The sequence below is a fragment of the Apodemus sylvaticus genome, chromosome 2 (genome assembly GCF_947179515.1).
Source record: "Apodemus sylvaticus chromosome 2, mApoSyl1.1, whole genome shotgun sequence".
Lineage (NCBI taxonomy): Eukaryota > Metazoa > Chordata > Mammalia > Rodentia > Muridae > Apodemus > Apodemus sylvaticus.
In genome coordinates, this window is record NC_067473.1 from 166,597,801 (window position 1) to 166,613,599 (window position 15,799).

The window sequence follows — 15,799 nt, forward strand, 5'->3', positions numbered from 1 at the left end:
GTGGAGAGAGGTGGGAGGGGAGGAGAGCCCAGGAATTTCTTTGCAGTCCAGGACTTACATTCTGCCCATGAGCAGTTTTTATTTTTGATTTCTCCAGCCGCCTTAGCAGCCTCTGACTTCCAAAGAACTTTTTCTCCCTTAGAGAGCTCAGCTTGGGACAGCTGGATAAATTCCTCAGGTGTCAGACAGCCCTCAGTTGAAGATTATAAGTGACAAAGTGAAGGGAGCATTCCACCCATAGGCTGTGACTGTGGACTTTAATTTTTCTAAAATTTTAAAGTCAAGGGGATTGTTTTGGCTCTGGCTTTTTCTAGGCATTTGTCTTTGAAATAAATCTTGAAGTTAGAGTTACCATTTGTCCCTCTAAGTCTCGTAGCTCCTTTAAGAGGGCTACTTGCTCTCTGCAGCTATCATTTGGTAGAGAGAAGAAATTTTTTTTCAGGGGCTCTTCTGCTGGCAGCTTTCTCCTCCAAGTTGGCTTCCTCCCCAGGGGTCTCTTAAAGACTGGATTAATTAATGGCATATCAGAAGGGGATGGGACCATCGGGAGAGGAGGATGAAGAAAAGCCGGGGGGAGTGGGTGGCAGGGCCTAGACATGTCTATAATGACCGAGAAAGGTTTTGAAGTGTTCTTTTTGGAGGAAAGAGAGGTCATTGAACCTGCCTGATACAAGGGGCGGAGACAATATTCAACAACTGACAAAAGTTGCTGCTTATCAGGATTCTCACTCGTGCCTTCTACTACATCACGAATGAGTCCCCAGTAAGAGAAAAGAGTTGCAGGGACAGCATCGGGGCCCTGCCTGGTCAATTTTTCATTTAGCTCTCAACCTACTTTTTCCATTTTTTATGGTGAATCTCTGGCCCATCTATGGTAAACCAGGGGCATGTCTGATCTATAAAAATAATAAAAAAAAAAACTTTATCAAATCCTTCTTTTTAACTCTAACTCCCCTTTCCCTGAGAGAAGCTTTCAGGTCTCTAATGAAGACCACTTCTTTAGACTATTTATGGCCCATTTCTTTGGAATGGAAAATGTCAACTTACCAAGCATGGCTTTCTCTCATGAGCAGTGAGAGATCTCCTCCAAATGGCTTCTTTGCCGTGGCAGCCTTCTCCTGGGGTGGTCTCCATCCAGCGAAGGTCCATACCTCAAGCCCCACGTTGGGCACCACTTATCTCATCCCACGAGACCTAATTATTCTGGGGGGGGGGGGTTGAAGGAGACCAAGCCTGAAAGAATAACGGGCGAGAAAAGGGAGCAAGACCAAGCAAAGAGTTGTCTTGTCAAGGCCTGTTTAATGAAAGGCTGAAAGCCTGGTTATGAACACACAGTGAGAGGAAGTAGGGAGGGGCTGAGGGGGAATGCTAAAGGCACAGAAAGAGGGAAGGTCATCTGGGGCAGTTGCTGACTGTGACTTGAAACATCTAGCGGTTTTTCTGGAATGCTGGTTCTGCCTAGACAACCCCAGGTGTTCAGCCAAAATAAGGATCAGTTGATGCTCATGATCAGCCTTGTTTGAAGGAGAGTGTGGTTCGGTTCCTGATAAAAGGTCAGTGGATTCTCAAGGTGAGGGCTGGTGAAAGTCTGGTATCCCACAGTTTGGTCTCCCACACCTCAGAAATTCTTTTATTGTTGAGAATAGTTTTCACTATCCTGGACATTTTGTTATTCCAAATGAATTTGCAAATTGCTCTTTCTCACTCTATGAAAAATGGAGTTGGAATTTTGATGCAGATTGATTTGAATCTGTAGATTGCTTTCTGCTAGATAGCCATTTTTACTATATCAATCCTGCCAATCCATGAGCATGAGAGATCTTTCCATCTTCTGAGATCTTCTTTGACTTCTTTCTTCAGAGACTTGAAGTTCTTGTCATACAGATCTTTCACTTGTTTGGTTAAAGTCACACCAAGATATATTATATTGTTTGTGGCTATTGTGAAGGGTGTTGTTTCCCTAATTTCTTTCCCAGACTGTTTATTCTTTCAGTATAGGAAGAGTATCTGATGTGTTTGTGTTAATTTTATATCTGAACACATTGATGAGGTTGTTTATCAGCTTTAGGGGTTCTCTTGTAGAGTTTTGGGGGTCACTTAAATATACCAACATATCATCTGCAAATAGTAATTTTTGACTTCTCCCTTTCCTATATGTGTCTTTCTGACCTCCTTTTGTTGCATAATTGCTCTAGCTAGAACTTCATGTACTATATTGAATAGATAGGGAGAGAGTGGTCTGCCTTGTCTAGTCCCTGATTTTGGGGGGATTGCTTCAAGTTTCCCTCCATTTACTTTGATGTTGGCTACTGGTTTTCTGTATATTGCTTTTACCATGTTTAGGTATGGGCCTTAAATTCCTGATCTTTCTAAGACTTTTAATACGAAGGGGTGCTGAATTTTGTCAAAAGCTTTTTCAGCATCTAATGAAATGATCTTGTGTTTTTTTTTTCTTTGAGTTAGTTTATGTAGTGGATCACATTGATGGATTTCCATATATTGAGCCATCCCTGCATCCCTGGGATGAAACCTACTTGATCATGGTGAATGATCATTTTGATGTGTTCTTGGATTCAGTTGGCAAAAATTTTATTCAGTATTTTTGCATCAATTTTCATAAGGGAAATTGGTCTGAAGTTCTCTTTCTTTGTTGTGTCTTTTTGATGTTTTTGTATCTGTATAACTGTGTTTTCATAGAACAAATTGGGTAGTGTTCCTACTGGTTCTATTTTGTGGAATAGTTGAAGAGTAATGGTATTAGGTCTTTGAATATCTGATAGAATTCTGCACTAAACCCATCTGGTGCTGTGTTTAGTGTCTGAAGGTGAGTGGGTTTTTTTTTTTCCGTGTCTTCACTTTAATTCCATTGATAAATCTTTCTGTTTCTATAACAAATACTATGCAGATTTTATTTCTATTCCTCTTTAGTACAGTTCAAAGTAAGGCTTGGCAATACTTCCAGAAGATCTTTTATTGTCCAGGATTATTTTAGATATCCTGTGCTTTATAGATTTTTTTTGTTTTTCCATATGAAGTTGGGGATCAGTCTTTCAAGGTCTATAAAGAATTGTTTTAGAATTTTGATGGGAATTGCACTGAATTTGTAGATTGCTTTTAGTAAGATAGCCATTTTCACTATGTTAATCTCATCCACTCAAGATGGCACACATTACAACTTTTTAAATTTAAAAATTTTTTTAAAAATATTTCCAAAAATTTGAAGTTCTAAGTGCATTTCAAAAATTCAAAGTTCTTGATATTGGCTGTTGTTTGATAAAAACTATGTTCCAGAACTTCTTAGTTGAGGAAGGAATGCATGTGGCCTAGAATACATATTTTTAAGGTAAATTCAAATCAAGTTATATAAATTCATGTTCTATAGTAGAGTCTAGTTTCTGAAACTCACCCATGAGCTTCTGGACCCAAAGGAAATGTGGACTCACAATTTTCTGCATAGTAAGTAATAAGAAAAAGAGTGCTACACAGTGAGACCCTGTAACCAAAGCAAAGTAAACAAATTGGGAAAAATAAGTACATTTAAGGTGAATGAGCATTCCTGAAAAAGCTGTACCACTGGCAGCATATAGATAAGTATTTCTCAAGAGCTTTTCAAACTATTATTATTATTATTATTATTATTATTATTTATTATCATCATTATTATTATCGTCATCATTGCCATCATCATCATCATTATTTATTATTGGAGAGTAGTCTACATAAGTTTCTTCAAGACCCATGATTCCTCTGAGTGTTCTTGAGCCTCCCTACTCTCTCTCCACAAATAAAGCTTGAGTGAAAGATCTCATGAGAGTCTTCTGTCGGTGATTACAGCTTCTATGGTTCAAGTAATGGCAATAGTGAAGTCCAAACCAGAACTAACATCTACACAACAATTTTCTTGGTGAAGCATGGATCCAGATCTGTAATCATCAAAATCAGAAAGACATTGATGGAGGATCAGCAAATGAAATCCATCCTCTTCTGTAGATTGAATTTGAAACTAGGTTGGGCTACGGAATCCTCATCACACAAAGGCAAAAACAAAGAAACCAAATGTGAGCTGCACACCATAAATGAATAAGCATTTTTCTTTAATCCACAAAATGTATGCTCTTCATTAGAACACTCCTAAGAAACTAACACACCATTAGAAAAGCAGCAGAAATCAAATAATTTAACAAAATCCACACATATATTAAAGGACAAATTTACTGAAATTAACAGATAGAAACATCTAAATTGCATTAAGTATATTAAATAAGATCCTAATTAATAAATGCTTTCCCCCAAAGCCATCTTTAAACCACATAATTACTTGACTAAAATTTAAAATTTATACAAATCCAACTATAAAATCCAATGTATATAAATCCAATATAATTTGACTAAAATTTAAAATATAAATTATAAATTCTTCCAAAATCTAAACATTCAAAAATACAAGAATGCCTTCTAAAATTTCCAAATAACCACTACATCCTAGTGTTTTTCCCATGTTATTAACACAAAATGATTGAGTATGACAGCAAATAATGTTAAATCAAAGCACTTGGAAGGCAGCATCAGGGAGACTTCGTAGGCTTAGTATCAATCTAGTTAACATAGTGAATTCCAGATTAGCCAAGGCTAAGAGAAAGACCTTGCATCAGGAAAAGAAACAAATAAGCAACTAAATAAATTAATAAATAAATAGAATGTTTTAAAAGAGAATTATATGAACCATATCCATAATTACAATATGTAAGGAAATTCATAGGCAGCCTAGTCTCCACAGTGAATTGCAGTATATTTAAAGGAGCAAATAAAAGACCTTGTCTCAAAAAAAGTTTAAAATGATTTAAATAGGGATAGGAGGAGGGGAAGGAGAGGAAATATAGGCCAATGTGATTCAAATATAAAAAAAAAGTCATTTACATATATTACTCAAAGTGATAGAGGTAATAAATGTCACAACACACATGTAGAGCTAGCATGTAGTTGGCATCTATGAAGTTACAGCATTGTTGATTGTTTGCTTAGAGTATGAAAAAACTGACACTATATATTGGCTGCAAATGAAGACCTTCACAGGAAGCCAGTCTCTCTCTGCAGCTTCTGGAAGAGAGGAAGATACTATCTTAAGTGATGTGGCATCTCCTGAGTTACACTGACATCAGTGGATCCTCCACATGATGCACCTATGAGTGTCCAAGGTTGAATCCAGTAGATCACAAAACAAAAACAAAAACACAAAAATGATATGCAAGAAGAATGAGTACTTTATAGGCATTGGGTTGATATGGTAGGCATTGAGCAGAGGCTGGGTGGGTAAGTATAACTAGAATATATTAAATAAATGATATTTAATATATTAAATAGAAACTGTCAAAGACTAAGTTATTTTGTGTAAACACATATTCAAAGCAGGCAAAGATATATAAAGTGTATACTATATGTAGCAAGAACAAATCTTATATCTTCACATGTAGAAGTTTATTTAACACTCAAAAACAGTGAATGCATTTGTCTATGGATATAGATGTAAATATTGAAAAGGTAAGTTGACACAATTTTAATTTATCTTGATAATAGTATCCCATTCCACACTTGAGAACATGACTTGTCAATCCTTGGGTTTTGTCAAGATTCACAGTAACAGACATGAAAACTCTTCTGTGTCATGGGTCTCATGACAATCAGAAAGTCTTTTTTACTTCCATAAATGCCATATATTATTATTGCACAAAGGGGCACATCTTGGCTGGAATACTGGAATTCTAGCCTTCATGATTCATAGCTGCATAAGAATATTGGTAGGTTTCTCACTCCTTAGCCTATATGTCACACTCTGTCTCTCTGTACACAAGAAGGAAGACAGAAAGCTTCTAGGTATATTCCAAATTGATTTCTCTATATGCTGTCAGCAAAGTTTTATAGGCACTTATAATACTGTTCTTGTGAGAAACCAAAAGAAAAAGCAATATCCTATGTTACTTTGGGAACCTGTAGGATCTTTCTGAGCAACATCTGACCCTGGGACTTTTCTTTGATAGCTTATGGTTTCTGGAACTGTCAGTATCAACCATCAAAAGATAACTCTATTCACTTATAGCTGTCAGTAGTGAGAATGCACAAGTTTCATTATGTCAACACTCAGTCTTGCATAGGGAAGTTTCAGGGGACATTTTCCCTTACTTGGAAACTGTAGGCTATTGATAAATGCAGGAAAGAGGGGTAACCACTGTTTTTATTTGGATCCCTACCAGTAATCACAGACGATTCAATGAATAATACTTTTCTACCATCTCTCTGCAGGGATTGAGGGATTGACATAACTGGGGCAATGAGCAAATGAAGAACAGACATAAGAATGAATACAGAAAATCTCTGATCACGTGGTCCAGGCTCTCTGAAGCAAACACCATAGTAAATAAAAGATAGTGTTGTCCTATAGAGTCTCACTAAGTATACAGACCACATATAAGGCCAGACCCCATGCCCTACAGTAGAAGGCCAACACAAAATGAATTCAATGGCACTTTTGGAAGTTTTTTTTTTCTCACAATGTCTCAAATGTTGTGACTTTTTTTTCTTTATTCCTTTTAGATCTTTTGGTTATGTATTATGGTTTCTAGTTTGGTGGATATGGAGTTTCTATGTGCAAATGTTCATTTCTCTGTGTCTATTTGAATTTCTTAAGTTTTTCCTTTATTCTTTTCTTCTATCTCTTTGTTTTGTCCAATCTGGATTTTCTTTATTTTATATAATTTTATTTATTATTATTATTATTATTTCTTTTTTGATATCAGTTTTTACCCTAAAGAGAGAGAGAAAATGAATGGATATTGATTTGAGAGGGGAGGGAAGCAGGCAAAAAATGAGACATATGAATGGGGAACCATAATATGAATGCATACTATTACAAAATTTATTTTCAATACAAATATATTTAAAATGAAATAAAACTTCTTTGAAAAGTAAAATCAGTTTTAAATGCCCAGCCCATTGATGAGCACATTGAATGTATTTGTTGAATTTTTATTATAATAGATTAAAAAACGAGGAAGGAATATGCTACTCTTACGGAGGACCTGGGTTTAGTTTCTGGCACCCAGTTGATTCACAACCTCATAAAACTAAAACTTCAGGAGATCCATTGCCCATTTCTGGCTTCTGCATGTACTCAGACACACAAGGCTGCTGACCACACATATATACACCAAAAGTTTCATACATAAAATTTAAAATAAAATATCATTTGATCTAAATGTGTAATTTAAAACTACATAATTTCTGGAAACATTAACAGATAAAAATGCTCCAATTTGATATAATTAAAGACTTATGTTAAAAGCATAAAAGAATGCTAAGTCAATCTTAAATAGAATGCTAAATTAACTGTTATTAAATGGTGCATTTCAGAAAATGCAGAAGTAGACAGTAGGAAATTGTTATGTCATACTTTCACAGGCTTTGAATCCAAATTATATGCATATGTAGTTGGTGTGTGTGTGTATGTGTGTGTATGTGTGTGTATGTATGTATGTATGTATGTATGTATATATTAATGTATATATGTAAATTTCTTACAATTTGAAGACAGAAAAACCTAATAAGAGATGAGCACATATGAGCAGATATTTAACAAAGGAAATCATCTGAGTGACTAAAAAGTACATGAAAAGATGGTTGATATCATTAGATCTCAGAGAAGTAGGAACATCTCAATTCATTCAGATGATATAAATTCAAAGCTTTGATATTACAATGTTGGTAAAAATAAGGCTCAATATGGTATACGTTCCTATGAAACAATACTTCACTGAACACTGGAAAACAAGTATCATAACTCTGCATGTTTACCAAGATAGATCGATTGATAGATAGATAGATAGATAGACAGACAGATAAGTATATAGTTAGATAGATAGATAAAAATATATAAATGTATATAAAATGTATGTCACACAGTGACTCAAATAAAAATAGACATGACAATTTTATTCAAAATTGTTAAAACATAGATATGTAATATGGAGAAATATCATGATTATATCATGGAAATATCATGTGATAAAAAAAAGTGCTGAGTAACAAAAAGAATGAGCCACTGATTTGTGAAAAATATATGAGTTGCCTGAAAATCAACAATAATAAAAATATACAGAGAAAATGAACACAAATACAAATCTGTGCAGATTATATTAGACTCTGAACTAGGCCATATTACTTTACACTGCAAGTCTGCATATGCCTACCTGTCTGGGGTCGGGCAGGGAGGGTATTGGGTAGAAAAGAACTTTGAGAAATAAAATGATTCCTTGTTAGGGCTTGATGTCTCTCTTAGTGCAATTTTCTATTTTTGTGATGAAACACCATGGTGAAAGTAAGTTGGAGAGGAGAAGGATTATTTTTTTTTATATTTCCATATTACACCCTATCACTGAAGGAAATTAGGACAGAAACTAAAACCTGATGTGAACCATGAAGCAGAAGCTGATGCACTGGTCAAAGAAGGGTGCTGGTCATTAGTTTACATCCAATGGCTTGCTCATCCTTCTTTATTAGAGTAGCCAAGACCACCAGCCCAAAGTTGACACCCACAATCTGACTGGCCCTCACACATAAATTGCTAGGATTTTTGGAGTGGTAATGTGGAAAGGGGATACCATTTGAAATGTAAATAAAGCAAATTAAAAAAGAAACACATTAATTTCAGTGTACACTGGAGAAAATTCAGGCAGCAGTGTCAGGAACACTGGGAAGTTGGAACATCTGTATGGCTGGCAGCTAAGCTAATGGTTTACAGGTTCAAGTAAAAAATATCACAGGTTATTTCTTTGTCTCTTGAAGCAAAGAGAAGCTGCATGTGCCGCACAATTACCTGGAGCAAGATGTGTTGCATCTATGTTTAAACACATTTCTTCCATGAGTAATGCATTGTAAAGTTCTCCCTGAGAAATGCATGTGAAAATTCAATATAACACTGAAATACAATGCTCCTGAGTAAAGACAATCACTTAGTAATAAGAACTTTCTACTTGTGTTTAGAATATATCAAGTATTGTGTGAAATGTACTTATTTTCTGATAAACAACTCATTTAAATGCATGGTGTTTTAAAACTCAGAGAACCTGTAAACTGTAAAAGAACACACTTCTGGTTATTAGCACAGAAAGGAACATAAATGCATTCAACTTATCTTTTGCTTTGTGTTGGGTCTATGTTTAAACACATTTCTTCCATGTATAATGCATTGAACAGTTTTCTATGAGAAATGTATGTAAAAATCCAAACTAGTACTGAAATACAGTGTTCCTGAGTAAAGACAATCACTTTGTAATAAGAACTTTTTAATTGTGTTTAGAATATATCATGTATTGTGTGAAATGTTCTTATTTTCTGTTAAACAACTCATTTAAACACATAGTGTTTTAACACTCAGAGAACCTGTAAACTGTAAAAGAACACACTTCTGGTTTTTAGCACAGAAAGGAAAATGAATACATTCATGTTGTCCTGTGCTTTGTATTGCATCGATGTTTAACAGGTTTCTTTCATTTATAATGCATTGTACAGTTTTCTCTGAGAAATGCATGTGAAAATCCAATATAGTATTTAAATACAAAAAAGGAAGTCCTTTGAGGATGGAGGAAAAGAACATTCAGAGCCTGCCCCTCCTAGGGAATCCATTCTATATACAGTTACAAAATACAGACACTATTGTAGATACCAACAAGTGCTTGCTGACAGGAGCCTGATAGAGCTGTCACCTGGGAGGCTCTGCTAGTGCATAACAAATATAAAGGAGGACACTCTCAGCCAACCACTGAACTAAGCACAGGGTCCCCAATGGAGGAGCTAGAGATAGAACCCAAGGTGCTGACAGGGTTTGCATGGCCATAGGAGGAACAACAATTTGATCTACACAGTACCCCTAGAGCTCCTAGGGACTAAACAACCAACCAAAGAGTAAACCTGGACTGAAGAAACTTCTGTTAAAAAAAAAACCCAATACACCTTAAGATGAAATTTGTGTCTGTATGAAGAGAGAAGAACAATCAGGAAAGTTCCCAGCATTCCTGTCATTTTATAATTTCATTTCTTCTCACCACTCAGTCCTACCATGTTCATTTTCTAAAGGGCTTTCTACTAGAATATTTATATCAAAACTGATGTGAGTTCAATACATTATATAAAAGAAAATACTTCAAGTGTCCAGACACACTGTGTTAATGACATGACTTGTGACTGTGTTTCTTACACCAAGTCCCACTGTGTAACCAAGGCTGTCCTTGAACCCACAATCTTCCTGCATAAGGCAGATAATTTTTAGATTTAGCTTTCTCATTGACAGATGTATCAATGTAATCTATTGCATCCTCAATGCCAAAGCAAAACAGAGAATTCCCAACAGAGAAATCTTGAAAAACCAAGATGCATATAAATAAATGTTCAAAGTACTTAGACATCAAGGAAATGCAAATCAAAACAATTCTAACATCCCATCTTTTACCAACAGGAATGGATAAGATTAAAATGTCAAGTGATAGCACAGGCTGGCAAGGATGTAGAGCAAAGGGAACACTTCTCAATTGCTGGTGGGAGTGAAAACTTGTACAACCACTTTGGAAATGAATTTGGTATTTTATCAGAAAACTCCCAAAAGTTCTACCTAAAGATCCAGTTATACAACTCTGGAGCATATAGACAAAAGATGCCTGACCATTCTCAAAAATACTTGCTCAGCTATGTTCATAGCAGGTTTATTTGTAATATCCAGAAAATAGAAACAAATGTTCCTCAAATGAAGACTGGATAAAGATGTGATACATCTACATAATGTAATACTATTTAGCTACAAAAAAAGACCTCATGATTTTTGCAGGCTAATGAATGAAACGAGAATATTATCCTGAGTGATGTAACCAAGTCTCTAAATGACATGCATGACAGTAGATATTAGCCATAAAACCCAGGATGCCAATGCTACAATCTATAGTCATAAGGAGACTGGAGAGGAAGAAGGGCACAAGCAAGGGTGCTTGAGTCTCACTTTGAAGATGAATGGATTGGTCATACAAAGCAGATGGAGGGAGAAACTGAGAGGGAAAGGGGAAGTGGAGGGTAGTGGGGGTTCATGGTCAAGTGTAGGGAGGGGTAGTGGGATGGGCCAAGAGAATGAATGGAAATCTGCAAATGATGGGGGAGGTGGTAAGGGACATCTCCAGGATGAGGTTGAGATCAGTGTAGGGGAGGTGCACATGAATCAGTAGGGGTGTCATTAGCTGTGACTCACAACATTGGGGATATGGAGCCTGAGAGACACTGCCTCCTCTGACCATGAAAATATTCTGCGAATGTGATAGGGATACCAATCCACCCGCAGTACAATCCACTCAAAATGCATCCTGTCTACAAGAAATGCATGGGTTGTTGATGAAGGTAGAGCCAAACAATTACTGACTCAGCTTGAGACCAGTCCCATAAAAAGCACCAATCCCAGACCCTATTAATCAAACTCTGCTATGCTTTAGAAAGGAGTCTAGCATGGCTGTCCTCTGAGGCTCCACCCAGCAGCTGACTCATACAGATATAGACATCCATACCAGACAATGGATAGAGGTTGGGGACTCAAGAAAGTATAGGAGGAAGGACTGTGACCCTGAACAGAATAGGAACTCCACAAGAAGTCCAACAGAATCAACTAACCTGGAAACTTGAGGATCTCAGAGACTAAAACCCCAAACAAAGGACATACAAGGGGCTGGACCTATGCTTCCCTGTACAAGAGAAGCTTGGTCTTCATGTGACTTCTGAACAACTGGAGCAGTCACTATCCCCAAATCTGTTACCTGTGCATGGTTATGCTCTTCTAACTGGGCTGCCTTGTCTGGGCTCAGTGGGAGAGGATGTACCTATCCTCATGGAGAATTGATGTTCCAGGGTGAATGGATACCAAGGAAGTTCTCACCCTCTCAGAGAAGATGGAGATGGAGATGGGGTAAGGATTGTTGGAGGAAGTGAAGAAGAGAGGGGATGTGGTCAGGTATAAAAATAAATAACTAAAATAATTATAATAGTAAAAATAACTATAAAATAGTCTTATGCTTACTGTATCAAATCGAAAATCCCACCATTATTTGACATTAAAAATCCTTTTATGTTGTTTTAATGTGTATCAAATTGATGTATAAATAAACACTGTGTTGTAATTTAAAAGGTTTCAAAGTGATCCTATAATTCTTTCTCTAGAAAAGTAGAGTCTTTGTATTTGAAGAGACTTCACTAATAATAATTTAAACAGGAAATGTCAGAATCTTAGAAATTCTGCTTTCTTTTAAGTAACTTTCTGAACATGGATTTCTTTTTAGCAAAACATAAAAATACTATGCAGTATAGATTATTGGCAGTTTCATCAGGGAAAGACAAGCTTTCTGAGAGACTCTCTGTAGAAACCTGAGAAATGATAGAAACTGAGAGCTACAAGTGTCTTGAGTAATGAGTCTCCTTTTTTTCTTTTTTTTTTTAATATTTTTATTTTCTATATTCTTTGTTTACATTCCAAATGATTTCCCCTTTCCAGGATCCCTCCTCCCCATATGTCCCATAAACCTTCTTCTCTCCATCCCTTCTCCAATCACCTCCCTCCTTTTTCTCTGTCCTTATATTCCCTTCCAATACTAGATCAATCCTTTCCAGGATCAGGACCCTCTCCAAACTTCTTCATGGGAGTCATTTGTTATGCAGTTTGTGCCTTGGGTATTCAGAGCTTCTGGGCTAATTAATATCCACTTATCAGAGATTGCATTCCATGTGTATTCTTTTGTGATTGGGTTACCTCACTTAGGATGATATTTTCCAGATCAAACCATTTGCCTAAAAATTTTGTGAATTCATTGTTTCTAATTGCTGAGTAGTATTCCATTGTGTAAATATACCACATTTTCTGTATCCATTCCTCCTTTGAGGGGCATCTGGGTTCTTTCCAGCTTCTGGCTATTGTAAATAAGGCTGCTATGAACATAATGGAGCATGTGTCTTTATTGCATGCCGGAGAATCCTTTGGGTATATGCCCAGGAGAGGTATAGCAGGGTCCTCCAGAAGTGTCATATCCAGTTTTCTGAGGAACCTCCAGACTGATTTCCACAGTGGTTGTACCATCTTACAGCCCCACCAGCAGTGGAGGAGTGTTCCTCTTTCTCCACATTCTCGCCAACACCTGCTGTCTCCTGAGTTTTTGACCTTAGCCATTCTGACTGGTGTAAGGTGAAATCTCAGGGTTGTTTTGATCTGTATTTCCCTAATGACCAATGATGTTGAACACTTCTTAAGGTGCCTCTCGGCCATCCGAATTGGATGTCAGCATGCAGAAGAATGCGCATTGATCCATTCTTATCTCCATGTACTAAACTTCACTCCTAGTGGATCAAGGACCTCCATGTAAAACCAGACACACTGAAACTAATAGAAAAGAAACTGGGGAAGACCCTTGAGGACATGGGCACAGGGGAAAAGTTCCTGAACAGATCACCAATAGCTTATGCATTAAGATCAAGAATTGACAAATGGGACCTCATAAAATTACAAAGTTTCTGTAAGGCAAAGGACACTGTTAAAAGGACAAAACGGCAACCATCAAATTGGGAAAGGATATTCACCAACCCCACATCTGATAGAAGGCTAATATCCAATATATACAAAGAACTCAAGAAGTTAGACCCCAGGGAACCAAATAACCCTATTAGAAAATGGGGTACAGATCTTAACAAAGAATTTTCACATGAGTCTCCTTTTAACAGAACTGTGTCCCACAGTTTTGCTCACATTATAGGAAAACCATACACACGTGAAGAAAGAAAACAGGATTCAGTATCTTATTATTAAGTGTTAAAGACAGAGTCAAAGAAAATAAAGGGTCAAGAAAAATTCTACAGTACCAGTTCATCCTCATCATCTATCTTCAGAAGAGATAGCCTGTAATTCACACACATCTGCTTACATCAACTCCATGTTTGTCTGTCCATGATGAAATAATAGCATTTTATACCATAGCAGAACCAGTGTCTTTCAACTCCTCTACCTACAACAGAGAAGGTAAATGGTTAAACTTATTTTCTGGTATTCTGTTACCAGAACCATGTACTTATTTAACTTCTGTAAAAAGACAAAAGAAAAATCTCATAGGTCTCAGAATTTGAAATTCTATAATGCCCAGAGTACCCTGCACACCCATGATCTGTGCAACATTGTTAATAACAGTAGAGATACAAAAAACAATTTATGTGTCAATCATGCATGAATCAGTAGAGAAAATGTAGCACATATACACAAAAGAATGCTTAAAGGGAAATGAATCAGCCCAGCATAATAACTTGTGCTATAACCAGAGCACTCCAAAGAAAGAGGCAGTAGGGTCACCACTAGTTTTAGTCCATGCTAGGTAAAGTGAAGAATTCCAGTCTAGTCACCACTACAGTGTTTCTCAAGTCACATTGGGTCGTAGACTGGCATCATTTCTCACACTGACACCTAAAGGGATATACCAACGTATGTGATGGGCATGGGTGAACTTGAGAATGGTGTGCAAAGTGAAGCAAACCAGGCCTAAGAACAACTTTATGATTCCAGGAAGATTAGGCTTCTGAAACAACCAAGATCTATATGAAGCAGAGGCTTCTGAGATCCCAGGGCTGGAGAAGAAGCAATGAGCACTTGCTACCCAGAGGCAGGTAAAGTGATGGCAAAATTCCAAGCATACATTGTCTGCATAGTGGTCTACAAACTACTGTGTGCTCAGAATTGTGCCATAGTCTCTGTTACAGTCTGTTACTTAGGAGAAATAAGAGATATACGAGAAAGGCTTTGATGTTGATAGTCTGTTGTCCTGATTATGTTGATGCCTTAAGTATTGTGCCCACATGCACAAATGCTCAATTTGAATAAATTGAAATGTATGCAGTTTGTACAGCAACATCATCTTAATAGGAATATTTTCTTTAATGAAGTACTGTGAATGAATATGCCCTATTAACAAACTTTATTTCCAACCTTCATTTTTCTGTGAAGAATTATCAATGTGTAGCTCAGACTGTACTGGAATTTTCTGGAATGTCAATATATTCCTGAAAGCTATAATTCTCCACCCACAACCTCAAAATCTTAGGGATTATCCTTTACAGATAATTAAGTTATTTTAAAATAATGACACAAAATCATTTATGTGAGTCTGGAATACTTCAAAGTTGTTTTGGTGTTTGTGTTTCCTGTCACAAATTCTATAATGTAGCACTTTTAAATACATTATCCTGACATAATGAGAATCATTATATCCTACTATCACAGAGTAGTGAGAATGTATACAAGAGCTGTTTGTTATCTCCAAATCCTGAAAAAAAAATTAATGATTATCAATAAACTTTGTCAGTTAAAGAGGACAAGCCACACTGAAGGGTAAGCAAGGTTCATTGTGATACTTGATATTCTCATCTTTCCAGTCTCATTCACTGTCACTGGCAGAGTTGTAATGTGTATACACCATGGTGTAACTCCATTGCCTGCTACAAGAATGGTCTCTTCATTAAGAAAAGTCCAATTCTCTCATAATGTGTCAGAAGGAAAGATACACACACATGTGCACACAAATACACACACACACACATACACACACACACACATATCATTGTTTTTATACCGGTGTAAATGCTATATAAGCCCATTTTAGCATAAATGGTTGATAAATACATTCTTACTAAAAAGATCCATGTTCTGACAGCAACAAAGATGGAGACTCAAATTTTCCCATGGACCAAAACT

The 15,799-nt window shown here is 36.5% G+C and overlaps 1 protein-coding gene across 25 annotated transcripts in view; it reads right to left on the reverse strand.

Moving 5' to 3' along the window:
• The window catches only part of LOC127679301 (killer cell lectin-like receptor 5), a 403,713-nt gene that overhangs the window by 299,855 nt on the left and 88,059 nt on the right, over nt 1-15,799 (reverse strand). The window lies entirely within an intron of this gene.